The 15,620-nt window shown below is 49.3% G+C and overlaps 1 protein-coding gene across 3 annotated transcripts in view; it reads right to left on the bottom strand.

The window, feature by feature from the left end:
* The window catches only part of Chst15 (carbohydrate sulfotransferase 15), a 76,983-nt gene extending 61,780 nt beyond the window's left edge, over positions 1-15,203 (bottom strand). The window contains exon 1 of one of the 3 annotated variants that reach the window (XM_036209490.1): positions 15,083-15,203. The gene's annotated coding sequence lies outside the window, so the exon portion shown is untranslated. Of the gene's footprint in view, positions 1-14,332; positions 14,981-15,082 lie in introns of those variants that run through there. The other 2 variants (XM_036209499.1, XM_036209480.1) reach the window with 2 other exon arrangements.
* Positions 15,204-15,620: the final 417 nt, after the last annotated feature.

A 15,620-nucleotide genomic window follows, 5' to 3' on the forward strand; every position in this document is an offset into this window, starting at 1 on the left:
TCATTCTCCTTCTCTCTATCCATTCTCTCAGAACACTGGAAAGTTCTGCAAAACTGAGGGGCCCCTCTGGCCTCTCTGCTCTCTGCGTATCTCCATGTTTACGTGGGCAGAGCAGGCATCTGACTTTCTGAAGTCAACTTTGGCCACATGGCTGACTTGTTTGCTGGTCTGGGTGGCAAAGGGCCAGTTCGCAGCTCCCCAGTATCCTCCAGAGCCACTTCGTGGGAACTAGGCAGAAGGACTCTCCTAAACAGAGAAGACCATCCCAGCCACAAAACACATACATCCACCACAGTGGAGCTCAAGAGAGACTTGGAAACAGAGCATCTGAAAGACTGGCCTGGGGACACAGCCAGACCCCCAGGACTGCACACTCTTGTCCATTGCCAACCCCAGCCAGGGAGGCCTCCAACTTGGCCCCAGTGGAGTTTTTTCACATGCTCTAGCCCAGCACAATTCTTTAAAACACAACTTCTTAATGTCTCCTGGAGACACAATCACAGCCCCTTGTTTATAGACTTGGCCAGATCAGATAAAATTTCATTCTCTGAATTGGTTCCTAATGTAATTACTCCCCCAGATCAGCAGCAGCCTCACACTGCTGCAGGGAAAGAGGATGAGAAAGCCACTGGCGCCACCATTTGCTGCTCTGGTCGCTCCTGGTGAAGATGAGACTCTCCCAGGCCTTTGTTGGGGTAGAGTGGGCCAAGGCAAGGCAGTCACCATCCATCCACCCACCCTCACCTACTCCCCAGGCTGACCAAGAAGGCAGCCTAGGGTTTGACAAAGGATTTGGAAGAGCATATAGAGCAACTGAATTGTAACTCACAAACCTAGATGCAATCTGGGCTCCAGGTGTGACCCCTCTTGGGCCTCAGTTTCCATCTATAAAGAAGATCTGAACTATGTTCAGCACAGGTCCTTTCAACTCAACAATTCAGACTCTTCAGTACTTCATCCAGCATTACAACGAGCAAGGTCAAGACCTCATCTATAAACCAAGACTTCTCTAGGTCCAGGGAAAGAAAAACAAATAAATCCTGTTGTTAGGAGAAAGTAAAAATATCTTAAAACAAACAAAATATAATCCTAGAAATGGAAATACATTCACATGAAAAAGCCTAGACAGAAAAGTTTACAGTAATGATGCTCCTGAGAGCCAAAACGTGGAGACAATGGGAATGGCTACCAAGGGACACTTGAGTAAACAGAACTGTGGTCAGTCCACCCCACAGAATATTATCTGGCCCTGAGAAGAATGGATTTCATCTGTTACAACGTGAATAACACAGAGTGAAAGAAGCCATCCACAGAATACCACATTCTTCATGACTCTGTCCATACAGAAGCCCAGAACTGAGAACAGATTGACAGAGACCAAAAATTGAGTTGTGGCTGTTCAGGACTTGGAGGGGGGAGGGGTAAGCAAAAGGGTACAGGCTTTCTTGCTCAGTGGACAACACCATAACACTCACTGGCTTTGGTGATGTCATGCACATACCTACCGATATACAGAAAACATTAAATTATATACTTCCAACAGATCATCTATATAGTTTGTGTGACTTGTCAACTTGCCCACACTTAGAATCACCATGGAAGCACACCTGTGGTGTGACTACGAGTGTTTCCTGAAAGATTTAACTAGAGCAGGAAGACCCACCCTGAATGTGGGTGGAACCGTCCCCGCAGGCTCAGGTCCCTGACTGAATAAAAAGGAGAAGCAAGCTGAGCACCAGCATTCGTCTCTGGCAGCGGATCCGAGGTGCCCAGCTGCCCGGTGTTCCCGTTACCATGCCTTTCCCACTATGGTGAGTTGTACCCTCCACCCATGGCCAAAATAGACCCTTCCTTCTTACATTACTTTTCTCTGATATCTTGCCACAACAACGAAAAAAGTGACTAACATGGTGTGTAATATGGCACAAAAAAAAAGAGAGAAAGAAAGAAAGAAAGAAAGAAAGAAAGAAAGAAAGAAAGAAAGAAAGAAAGAAAGAAAGAGAAAAAGAAAAAGAAAAAAGCTGCTTTTAAAAGAAAATGTTGAATGGGGTTTCTTTTTTTAAGGCTTGTTGTATGGTTTTCAAAATCATCCTATGAGCTATGCTCTGCATATATGAACATGGGAGCCAGCCAGTTCCTAGGCCATCTGAAGGGGAAGCCCTGTGAATAGACAGGGCTTCCTCTTGTAAACCCCAAACCTGCTGACTGGAGAGTGAGCAGCCCTGCGGTTTTTCCATTGATTTGTTTGCAACAGCTGAAAGCAAATTTATCTTCCACCTCTCAAACAGCAAGGAGGCTTCAACCTGCTTTTTAATACCTCGTTTTTATTCTGAGCCAGATCATACACAAGGCAAAGGATTGGTGGACTCCCCATTGTCAGCTAGGGAGCAAATGTTCTGAAGAGGGGATCCAAAGCACTAGCTTCCTTCTCTGGCTTCACGTATTCCATGCCACCCCACCCCCAACCCCCAGCACCTCACTAAAACTGCTGGCAAGTGGGAATAAAATAGCTTCTCAGAGTTAGCACGATGCAAAGGCCAGGCTGATACAGCTCTCATTAATGGGCACCCTTTCATCCCTCATCCTGTCTCCCTGATAACTTTCTTAGGCAAGTTCAGCACATCCTAGAAGCTGCTACCACCTCACTTTCAACATAACGTGCTTCCATTACTGGACGGAGGTGGAACTGCCTGGAATATATTATCTGTATTAAAAGCTGTGACAGACAATGAGTGCCACACCATTGTGAATCAAGCCAAGTACAAACACATAAGAACAGTTTTCCTTAATTCAATACCTAGAACACGAAAGATGTCCCTAGGGCCCTCACTCCTAAGCCTGGATAACATGCCCTTAGGGTGAGGTAGGTCGCCTAAGGCGGGTCAAAGGGAAATGGGAAGTTCCATGCTTGGTAGTGGAACTTACAACTCTATTCTTCTGCCCTTAGGCCACTTCTCCATCCACTTCCTCTTCCATGTGGGGTTCAACGCCCCAGGATTGTTATGAAGGAATTGCTCCCAAGCAGAACAGCAGACGTTCCTAGTCCCAGAACACCATGCCCTTTAAGAGACCGAGATGAATTAGGAAAGATGGATCGTGATGCCTCAGAGAGTCCTTACCCTCAACTGGTGTTCAGTGAATGGAGGAGAAGGCAGCGTCACCCAACACGAGGTGTATGAGCCGGCTGGGAAGCAAGGACAATGGAGGCCCTCTGTTCCAGCTCCAAAAGGAGCCAGAGATGGGAATCAGAGACAGGGGTGGGCATATTATCCTCCAGGCCACAAGACTGATACTTGTGTGTGGTTGTGTGTTGCTACTGTTTGCAATGGTGCCTCACCACATTGACTAGTCTGATCTTGAGCTCCTGGGTTCAAGAAATCCACCCACCTCATCCTCCTAAGAGGTTGAAACTTGTTTTCAAGGACTAAGGAAATGTCATGGGATTCATCAGCTTTCCTCATCACTGTGGTGGAATGTCTGATAGAAGCAACTCAAGGGAGGGATTATCTGGGCTCCAGGTCCATCATGGTAGGGAAGGCTATAGAGACGGGCAACTCTATCCAGCATCTAGAGCTGACAGCACACCCTATTCACCTCTTAGGAGCCAACCAGCAAGCCGAGAATTAGGGACAGAATGACAGCCAGGCTATGATTATCTAACTCTGTCCCTATGGTTACACAGCTGCCACTCGGACCCCATCTCCAAAAGTTCTACAACCTCCCAAAACAGTGCTACCAGCTGGGGACCAAGTAGTCAAACAAAACATTTCACACCCAAAACACAGCAGCCTACCTTCCTCTACATAAGCCCCTGGCCATCTCATAGTGTAAAACGCATCCACTCAAACTTCCAATACTATTCAAAAGTCCAAAGTATCTTCTACAACTCATGCACTCTCTTAACCATGAGTTCCTGTAATAGCCAAACCAGGTAACATGTCTTAAATCTACAATGGCGTGTAATAAACATGTCCATTCCAACAGGGAAGAACAGGAATACTGCAAGGAAAGATCAGTCCAAGGCAAGACCAAAACCCAGCGGGACAAACAACAAATGCTGTAGCTTCACATCTATCACCCAAGACTTGTAATGGAGTCATCTGGACTCTTGACAGGCTTGGGTAATCTCACCCTTAGAAGCCCTGTCACCCGTGACACATGTAGCCTCTTTGGTATCACTTAGGTCTCACTCAGGGCCTGTTGCTTCCCTTTCTGGTATGTAAACATCCCCCGATCTGTTGCTTCTTCATCTTCACAGCTGCACACACATTTCATTCAGGAGCTCCACACTCAGAGGCCGTCTTTGCCTGTCCTTCACAACTGTTTTCTGGAACACTGGTGCAAGCCTCCATGACCCCAGGGCTCTTGAATTCTGCATATTTGCCAAGCCAGCACAATTTGGACACAGCTAAATTCTGCCAGAAGCTCAAAATGAAGCCTGCCTCCCTTGGACCTTTGGCTGCAGTGGCCCCAAGGGCCTGGATGGCTGAACCTGGGAAAATACCTCCCTAGGCAATCCTGTTGGAAGAGGATACCCTGGAGGCTTTATCATCTTAAGTGATTTATTTTCACTTGTTGGTTTACATTGCTACACCCTGGAGTCTTCCATAGGTGAGATCTTATCTTCAAAGTACCATTTCCTTTGTCCTGCAGCAATATCTGGCATCTTTACTGGCACTAATCTCTTTAATATTAGAGTCTGCTTTGTCTGGACCTGCCTTGTCCACAGCCTTAAACATACTGGCAATCCTTTCCTTGCCAAACCGTACATTTTTCTCATCTTTTTTTCTCCACTTTGCTAAAAGCAGTGAGCACTAACCACGTCTCAGCCTGGCTGTTATACTGTCTTCACATTTTCTCCACCAACGAGTTAGTCCGTTTCTATTTAATTCAGAACAAGGACAGAACACGGCCAAATTCCTTGCCAGGATGCAACATAAACAATCTCTTGCCCAGTTCCCAACAGAATCTTTTTTCCCCCTCTGAAACCTCATGAGCCTGACCTTTATTGTCCACATTTTTTTTTAATCAGTACTCTGATCTTCCAGACTCCCACCAGAATGACCTAATGAGTTCTGCTTAACTATTCTAGGGATTTTCTGGCTTACAGCCCCAAACTCTTCTACATTTCCCTGTAAATCAGTTCCAAAGACCTACAAACCACATGGTCAGGTTTATCACAACAACAAACCCATTCTCAACACTGGTTTTCTAGTAGAGTTCTCTCATTGTTATGACTAAATGCCTGACAAGCAACTTAAGGAAGAACTTGTTTGGGCCCACGGTTCAGGGGCTACCACCCATCACAGCAGGAAAGGCTTTCTCTGCAGCTGTCAGGGCTTGTCACATCTTGGCTGCTAATCAGCAAGCACAACACTCGGGCCAGAATCAGAGACAGCCTAGAACCTCCAGCCCTACCTACCTCCTTACATCCACCAGCTGGGCACTTCCTTCCTGAAGGTTCCACAGCCTCCCTACCAGCACCACTAGCTTGGAACTCAAGTGTTCAGACACATGAGTCTGGGGGCACATTTCACGCTCAGACTGAAGTATCTCCAAAATATTCTTGATATGCTGGCTCCTTCAAACTGAGGCCACTTGAGAAAGATGACAGAGACAGAGGCTTTCTCTGAACCCTTTATCAGCCAGGCGAGGGTCCTCTAGTCCCCTCCAGGTTCCCATTAGTGTAGAAAGACACCCACTCAAGCAGACGCACCTCTTCTGGTGATTGTGTTAGTTACCTGAGACTTTAGCTGCACAACACAGTCTTTGTTGACAGTGACAATGCCCTTACCCTCTTGTAATTTGTGTGGCCATCCCCTCCCCCCTCCCCAGGAGCCTCAAGCCCTACTCTTCTCTTTAGCCCAGGAAGACCTTCAGTCATCCCTCCCCTCCTTCCCATGTTCTAGTTTGTGAGACTGTGATGTGTATATAAACAATGTTCCTCCTTCTGTCCATCTGTCTTAGGCCAGTTTAATCTGTAACCCAGCCAAGAGTCTAGATGTGATGGGAAGACATTTTTCACCCTGTTATGCTTTCCATCCGGGACTGATTCGGAGGAAGTTCCAGAAGTGACCTTCCCCCACGCAGGGCAGATGATCTAGTCCAGCCACTAGCCTTGAACCCAGAAAACAAGGCAGGCCAGAGAGGCAAGCATTCATTTGATAGATCTGGGCTAGTCTCCAGAGGACAAGTGAAAAGCCAAATTGCCCCCAAAGACAATGATGGAGGAAGTTGTCACACAATCCCACACAGGTCAACACCAACCCAGCAATGGGTACCAATATGACTCTCCTGGATGTCTTCCTAGAGTGATAAACAGCTCTGAAATGAAGTGTATGCTGAAAAGACATGGACATCAACCAGGACCACCGGGCCAGCCCTACCTAGATGAACAGGAAACTGAACCAGAAATCAGAGTTAGATGATCCCTTGGGGCCTGGGCCCAAAGTCTGCTACTGTTCCCTATAGCTCTACAACTCAAATACAGAATGATCAGCAGTGTGTACTGAGACTCACCATCAGCAGCCCAGATTCATCAGGGCCACCACTTTCCTGGAGGCCTGGAGATCCCTCATGCACACAAAGTAAACATGGTCTGGTATGTGTACATTTGGAAGACTCTTTATATAAACAGGTTCACAAATTGGAGGGAAAAAAAATCCTCTGTAGACCAATAGTCTGATTTGGGGTTTAGAAATTACGGTCACTAAAAATATACACTAGGACATACTTTAAATTTTTAATGTAAATATTTACATTCCAAACAAAGGAGCCTGGAATCTTCAGACAAGCTATATGCTCCAGGCGCACAAAACACTACCAGCCCCTGGCTCTTGCCTGAGTTGATGACTCCTGTTTATATTCTTGGAGCAGCAACCAAATTCCCATAACATTCTCCCTACAACTCTCAAGACACAAAAAAGCAGTGATCATTCTTAAAATAACCCCTCCAATATGATGCCAGGAGTCCAGGGTCATTACACCAGGCTCTTCCAGAAAGTCAACAAGTGTCAGCTCCTGGGTCATGACGCCAAATTCAGAATCTCTATCTTCTGGGCATACACAGAGTATTCTCGGGAGACCAGCTCTCAGACGGATCTCTGTAAATTGATGCATGAATACAATCCATGACAACTACTCTCAACTAGGAGGAGGCCTGACAATGAGAAAGTGACAAGGACTCCAGACAACCTCCTCGCTGCTAAGGGGTCCTCTAGGCCAGGCAAGCAGACATGACCAGAAAGCCAGCATACAGTACACATGGAAAGGGCTCAAACCTGAGAAAGATAACAGAATGGAACTGTAGAAGGAAGAACACTGCATGTGGATGGGATAAGGAGGCATATGACGGTGACTGTCTGGGCTTCCTAATAGCAATGATGCCAAGGTCAGGGTTGGGACACAAGGAAGAATGAGCAGGTGCAGGGACTCCCCTTCTCAGTGACTAGGGGACTCGAGTGCAGCCAAGTCTCGGCTGGCTGGTCAGGGAACTTGGCACAAAGACAGAACTCCACCTGGCCGTAAAGTGCAAGCCAGCGGCAGGCGCACTGTATGCCAACAGTCCCAGCACTTGGAAGACTGACACAGCACAGCACCTAAGTCCATCAGTTTGAGACCAACCTCAGCTACATAGCAAGACAAAAAAGGAGAAAAGGGTCGGGGAGGGGGTCCACTGCCAGTTGAGGGACCAAGAGAGAAGGAAAGAAAAGATCTCTGGCTAGCAGTCAGCCATTACCTCCATCCGAGTGAACTGCATTCAGGTTAGAATGCAGCCTTGAAGTCCAGAATGAAAAAGCCCAGAATGAAAAGAAGGGAGAAAAAGATATGCTTCTTGAACTTAAAACCCGATAACCTCCCAAAGCAGATAATAACACAGAATTGATACATCACACACACACACTGCAGCCACCCTGCCCTCCACATGCCCAAGAGATGACACAGACCAATCTGTTGCCGGATAATTGATCACACTGTGAACGCCAAGTTAATTAATTAAATAATTAATTAAATAAAATCAACCTTGGATCAAGAGGCAGAGCCAACAACTAGTTAACAGCAAGTAGTCATAGAGAGTTAGAGAGAGTCTGGAAAATGGAGAGAGACATGCACAGGAAGTAGTGAGGAGGGACTTTTGAGTTGGGTGGCCTTTTTAGAATGGCCATAGGGAAGCTCTCTCGCTGGGTAGCTGGCTAAGAAGGAAGATTAACTGGTTGCTTCTTGGCCTCCCAGTAGCTGACTCCTGAATTTTTATAGGTAAAATAGAAGATAGAGACTTAGTTAAAAATTGCATTTGGCTGCAGAGGTGGTTCTGGCAGGAAGCAGAAGTCCCGGCAGGCCCCAGCCTGAGCAGTGGGGCAGTGAGTGATTGTGGAGCTGCAGACAGTAGCTGAAACAGCAGTAGATTTAGGTGCAGCCACCAATCCAATGATAAAACAACACCAACCCTTCACCATGGACCAGACACTAGGCCCAGCACTTTGCTTCCTGCCAGAGAGAGAGCGCAGCATGTGGGACCTCTCCAGTGTCTACACTGGGAAGTTTCAGCACAGTCCCAGGAATATAGAAGTAAGACATCAACCTTCATTGCCTGCCTTGTAGTACATACACACTTTTACTGCTGCATGCCCCAAGAAGGGAAGTGGCTGTCCAGAGGGATGGAAGCTTCCCATGTGTGCAGACTGCTAAGTCAGTCAAACCATGTTTCACAGTATATCTTGCCCCCCATGCTGGCTCAGCATACATGCCAACCTCAGCTTCAGGTAGGGACAAAAGTCACATTTGATCTCCATCAGAGAAGTGGCTGGATCTGAGGAGAATCCCTGAACCCCAACATGTACTGTTCATAAACCACTCAACAGGCAGAAGTTGTTACATGAGGAAACTGGTACATTAAGCTTTGTCCGGGGTCATGGGAATGAGATGAAAAAGCAGAGCAGGGACTTGAATCAGAATTGCAATGAAGCTGCCAGAGTGACTCTGCCTGGGACCTAGGTGGCTTCTCTGAGTGGCTGGGGCTCCAACCCCTGAGCTAAGAGAATGCACAATGTCCCTAAACATGCTGACCAGCAGGGGCTGGCTGTTCTTCCAATCAGCTGCTGAGCTCACTCACAAGCATAGAAAGTAGACATGCTCCAAGCCCCGTTCAACAAGGATGGAGACTAACAGTGCATGGCTTCCCTCCTCCAACCCCTTCCACTCTAAAATGCAGGGTTGGACCATGTGATAAAGGTGCCATGGGCCCAATACCCCCCCAGGGAAGCTAGCCACGAAGGCACAGAAAAGCACGACAGAATTCCATCCTGGCCCATCTTCCTCCTAGGTGGCTGTACCACTATCTTTTTGACCACGGGGAACCAAACAGCCCAGCAGGCACATATTCCATTTCCAGAGAAAATATGAAACCATCAGCCCCAGAACACTGTAAGGAAAACATAACTGTATCTAATTATCTGCCCTTGTTGGGGTGTTTTTCAGACACCTGGGTGACTAGGCTGCCTGTTTCAGTGTTTCTACCACAAATACAATTCTGGACAGGATCCACATTTCCGGTTTGTTTTTTTGTTTGTTTGTTTGGTTGGTTGGTTTTAGTTTTGGTTTTGGTTTTTTGGTTTTTGTTGGTTTTTTGTTTTGTTTTGTTTTTTGTTTTTTAACAATACCCTCTGCTTTTGAGGAGCTGCCAGCTTTATTTTCCTCAGAAATCTAAAATGCCTGAACCAAGATGCATTCTAGAAATGTAAACTAGGTGTCAGGAGCACCTGCCCTAGCCAGGAGTCCCCTTCCCCCATCCATTCCCTCTTCGGCCTCTTTCAGACTCAGAGAAGGGCTCAAGATGTGACATTCAAAGGCCAGCTACACCAGCACTTTTTTTTTTTTCTGCAGAGTGGCCTGGTCTCCACTTTGCTTAATGTGACAAGATCAAATAGGCACCTACAGCCTGCCTACAGGCCAACTAAAGGGGCACAGAGAGCAGTAGGTACCCCATCCCCTCCCTGCACAGATGGGAAGATGGCCAGAGAGTTAAAGCCACAGCCTCAGGAAACCTAGCTGGGACAAGGCAATCAGGGGCTTCCCCTAGCTCTCTCTATTTTTTAAATGCTTTTCTATGTTTTTCTTTGCACATGCTAGGCAAGCCCTCCACCATTGAACTACGTTCCCAGCCATGGCCTCAAGGTAGACTATATTAGATAGAGGACATGATGTTCTAAGGCAGTGGTTCTCAACCTTCCTGTGCTGAGACCCCTTAGTACAGTTCCTTGTGTTGTGGTGAGCCCCAACCATAAAATTATTTCATTGCTATTTCATAACTGTAATTTTGCTAGTGCCATGAACTATAATGTAAATATCTGCTTTCCTATGGTCTTAGGTGACCTATGTGAAAGCCATTTGACCTGACGCCTAACGGGGCCACAACCCACAAGTTGAAAACCACTGCTCTAAGGAAATGTACAAATGTGGGGTAGAAGTGCTATGCAATTTTAGGCCTCAGAGATATCTCTCTATCTTTGGTTACGAGTTCTAGAAACCAAAAAATAATTACAAATGCCAGTGCTCACTGAGTGCTATTTACCAGGCATTGTTCCCAGCACCTGGCAGGGGCTTAACTCTTTTGTAGGACACCTGGGTGAAATCATTCCTGAACACTCCAATCTCCAAGCCACTTGCCAGGCCCCCACTGCACTTTCCCAAGGCCCCTTGAAGACGCCTGTCAGCAGCGTTATGTAACTCTGACTTGCACAAGCTCTGCCTCACCCACTAATCTCAACGCTGTGCAGGAACTGCGTGCTGAGAGCTGACTCTCTGCCCCCATGCACCTGGCCCAGGGCCACACCTAAAGGGAATGCATAAATACTGAACAGAGCTGCTTCCAACCACAGAGGGGAGGCTCCCCTTCCCTCTGCATCCCTGCAAATTCTGTAAAGGACAGAAATCGCTTCCCACTTGCCAACTCCCCACACCCCCGTGCACCCCTCCCCCACACACACTTAACCACTCATGGATTCACACAGCCTTCTCCTGGAGTGAGGACTGTCCCCATCCCACTTTCCCATCTTCCCTGTGCAAATGAATAACCAAAATCTTGGGGAGATTCTCCATTGCCCTTCCCTGGATTTCTAAGAGAAACAAAGGGATACATACATCTGTGGAACCCGCTTAGCACAGGGCCAGCCGTGACTGCATAGGGACATAGCTAATGACACAAGTGTTTAAAAAACAAAACAAAACAAAACAAAAACTGCCTTGCTCCTCGATTCTCATGTTTTAGAAAAACAATCCTCATTGGCCCACATCTACACAACCCCTTTGCTTCCTGGATATTAGGATGGGCAAACTGAGTATGTGACTACCACCTTTATGGTCACCTCAGGATGTGGAGAGCCAGGTCTTCACGTGTGTCATTTAGTCGTAGTGTTTCAGAGGAGAAGCAGTCTCAGGGAACACACCAGACCCCAATACTTGGGGACAATAAAGAAAGCCACTGTGTAAGCTGAAATGCCTTGTCTCTGAATACTCCGCCAGCTACGAACAAAACAAGATCTCTTTATTCCCAGCTGGAGGACCAAACTGCCCTTTGAAGTAACTTAATATCTATGGTACCTGAGCCTCCAACTTAGAAGCCAGAAAGAGACATGGGTGCATTCTTAGTCCCAGTGACTCAACAGTCACTTCTAAATCATACACTACTGAATTCACATCTTCTGAGTGAGTGACTGCTCAGATGTGTGACACTCCCGAGCTGGCTACAACTTTTGAAAAACAGTTTCTACTTTTAGAATTGAAAACATCTCTTCTCTCAGACAAATGGTCTTCAAATGGTATCTCTACAGGCAGAAGCCGGCTGAGGCTCCAGGAAGGGGACAGGCTCCAGAGGTGACGGCTGCCAACTCCAAAGAGTGTCTTCATCTGGGAGTTTGTAAGAGACCCAAGCCAGCCCAGGAACCATGGATAGCTGCACCACCCCAGGCTTCTCTCCTGTCCCCACAGCCAACCCCTCTCTTGGACTTGCTTTGCCCTATCCTCACTCCAAGGCCTGCAACTTTGGGATCATTTGTCTGTCTGACATTGGCATGTCTGTCTGCCCCTCGTAAGAGAGAGCAGGGACTTTGTCTTACCCCCAACAGCATCCCTAGGCTCAACTGTGGTGTTTATTCAATAAATCAGTATACAAAAAGTTGTATGCAAAGTCTCGATGCGGGGGTGCATAGACTATGGGACACATGACAACTGTCTTGAAATTACAAGACCTGTGGACTCTGCTTTTTCCCAACTAGCTGGAGCTGAGTGGTGGCTTCCCACTGTGTCACTCACCTACCTGCTCAAGGCATCTCCCTCCTCTGTCCAGCACACACCACCACCACCACCACCACCACCACAACCATGCTAATCGCCAGCTTACTTTCTCCAGGGACCCAACTGATTAATTTGAGATTATTTCTCAGCTCCTTCTCCAGGCACTGAATAAGTAGAGTCCACTTGCCACTGACCTGGACCTTTCCCTCTTCATCTAGCTCCTTCCTGGTCCAAGGATTAATCTCTTGGGAATGTGGAAAAGTGAGGCCCCTCTTCACACACAAGGGAAGACAGGAAGAAGGAATAGTGGCCCTCACAGCAGCCGCTGTTAACAGCACTTGATCCCTGGTTAGGACGGTGGTCCAGGTTTTGCATGTATCAAAGAAAACCATGACAAACCAGCCTCCCTCCAGCATTATGCTTCCTTCAGGAGACCCTGAGATAGCTCTGAGGGAGCCAGACCTCGGGAAGAAGGTTGGACCTAAAGCTTCACTTCCTGTTCACCTATGCCCTAGTAGAGAAACAATAGCAAGCCACTTCCCTCCAACTCCATCTCTTGAGGTGACAAGAAAAAAAATCATCCTCAGTTTTTCTTTAGTTTGGGGGGAAGCAAACTTGTTGGTCAAAACCAACCCGATCATAAAGCATTTTGTGCCCAGGCTGCTTTGAACAAAACCATATGATGTGTGTGTGTGTGTGTGTGTGTGTGTGTGTGTGTGTGTGTGTTCAAATATTGGTCAACAGATTCTAGTTCAACAAACACTTTGTAAAATCAGCAAATGCCATATTCTGAAGAAGAGGTCTTGATTTTTTGAGGAGGCAGCTGACTGGAAAAATCAGATGGAGAACAGAGGGGTTCCAAGAGAAACTTTGGAAAAACCTCTAGGCCTCAGTTCCCTTCAGGGCATACAGAATGGAGTTGGATATAGAAGTTCTCAGAGGGCCTTTTGATATGATCTCCCTAATCCAGGAAGGTGATCCACACCATTCAGTCAGGAATTGCAGATGGATGCACTGAAAAGCTAGACTTCACTAACAGAGGCACCCCACTGGTCAGAAACAGTAGTTGATAAAACCAACCTCATCGAGTCACTGGCCACAAGCCCACACAAGGCTTTCCTGAACTTCACTCCTGAAAACTGTGTCATTAATTTACTCAACAAGGATGTAGTAAAGGAGTCCAGCATCTCTACTAGGAGATGCAGGACAAGGAGCACCCCCAGCAGCTAGTTCCAACCCCAAGACTCGCCGCCTCCAAGTAAGCTCGCTTACTGGAGGCGCCAATGTCCAGCCACCAGCAGCAACTCAGCCCCAGCATTGGGCCGCTCCAGCCACTCCAGCAGCGTTGTTGCCCCGAGGCTCAAGACAGGCAGGCAACGTGGACACTTAGATCGTGACAGAGCAGTCAAACAAGGGTGCGCGGGACCTTGGAATCTTAAACGTGGACACTGATGAGCGCAAGCCAGCCAATCAGTTCGCCCGAAGAAGAAATAAGGCGCTTCCCCAGGTCTCCATTCATTCCCTGCAAAGACTGATTCCCCTCGCCCCGGCGCCATCCGGAATCCCAAGGGGCTCCACCCGGCCAAGTGCGCCAAGACCTGCCACCAACCACCAAAACGCTCGTTTCCTTTCCACTGGCGCACACAGCCCCACCACTAGCACGCCATCTCCATCCCCCGCGTCGCCCTCACGTCCGGGCCGCTGCCTTCCCCGCTCCCGGCAGCCGCCGCCGCCCGGTGGCTCGGCTCAGACAAGCCTCGTTCTACTCGCTGCTCCCCAGCTGGCCGAGACACCCTAGCCAGGCCGCTCCGGGGACTGGGGGACAGGGACGAAGGAAAAGGCGGGGAGTGAAAAAAGTTCAGGGTGCTCCCTCGGTTCTTCCCAGGCCCTCTTCAGGAACCCTGGTCCTACAGGCACCGACGCATGAAACTGTTCCCCCAAACCCACACGTGTCTTCCCGCTGGGAGCCGTGTTGCAGCTAGAGCCCGAGTCCCGAGGTGGCTCCCATCGGTATCAGAGATAGTGGCAGATACCCACATACCTGCCCCAGGCTGCGCCTGGAAACTTCCCCCAAAGTGTGCGGGGGAGGGGCATTGGGCACAGCTAGGAGAACCCCGGTCCCCAGTTCTGCCCGCGGCGAGCTCGCTCCAGAAAACCGCCGACCTGTCTGTCCATTGGTCCTATATCCATCCGTCCTCCACCCTCAGCTTCCAGGGATAAGTGGCCCAGGGTCGCGCGGATTCTGAATCCTTGGGGCGTTTCTGCGGGACAGCCAGCTGGTGCGTGCCCCGCGGCGTGCGTCCTCCGCCGGCCTCCAGCTGTCCACAGCGCCACCACGCCACCACCCGGTCCTCTCTCTGTCTCGGAGCTCCGGCCACATTCGCTCTGGCTAGGGAGGGGGCGTGTGAGCCCCGGCGCCGCCACCCGCAGTCGTTCCCGCAGGGTCCCCAAGCGCCCTGGGCACCCAGAGCACAGCCAGGACCGCTCAGTGAAAGGGACGCCTCCTGCTGGGGACTGCGCCTGGAGCGAGGAGGCCTGACCAAGCGGTGCGGGCCCAAACCTGCCAGAGCTCGGCGCGCTCCAAGTTCATTGTCTGCCTGGGCCGCCGCCGCCTCCGCGCCGGGAGCACCGTGGGGAGTGAGGCTGCGCGCAGCCCCCGCCACCCGGACTCCCAGAGCCCAGTCCCAGCCAGCCGGAGCGGAACCCGCAAAAGGGCACCGAAACCCCGAGCCAAACCTCCGCCCGCCGCTTCTCGCCGCCCCTAGCCCGTCACCCGGCACCCAACTTGTACCTGAAAAGCCCAAGACTAGCTTGAAAGCCTCTGCAGCCCCGACTCCGCGGGAGCGCGCACCCAGCCCCGCGCCTAGCACCCCGCATCCAGGGCGCGTCAACCTGACTCCCCGAGCGCTAGGAGGAAAAGTTTGGGAGTGACTTGCAGATGGCGAATGAAACCTCTGAACAGAACCCCCCCCCCCCCCCCCCCCCCGCCCCATGTCGCGCTGACACACATCAGCTCGAGTCTGGAATGCGAGATCAAGGCGTGCGCGCCTCACTGAGCGGTGGGTTTGGTCCCCGCCCCCTCGTCTTGCAAGTAAATACAGTTTGTGTATTGCGGTAACTCTGAAAAGGCAAAACCGAAACCTGGTGTGTATGGCAGTGAGACCCGGGCTACCAGAGACAGTTTTAAGGAACTTGGCGGTCTGGAGGCAGCCCATACATTGATATTCAAGGCCATTGACGCTGGTGGTTTCGGCGCCCTCTGTTGTATTTTTGCATCCTACAAAGGCTGCCTAGCCCTTCGGCCCTGTAGGTTTGCTTCTTCTGGGAGG

Source organism: Onychomys torridus, chromosome 1 (genome assembly GCF_903995425.1).
Source record: "Onychomys torridus chromosome 1, mOncTor1.1, whole genome shotgun sequence".
NCBI lineage: Eukaryota > Metazoa > Chordata > Mammalia > Rodentia > Cricetidae > Onychomys > Onychomys torridus.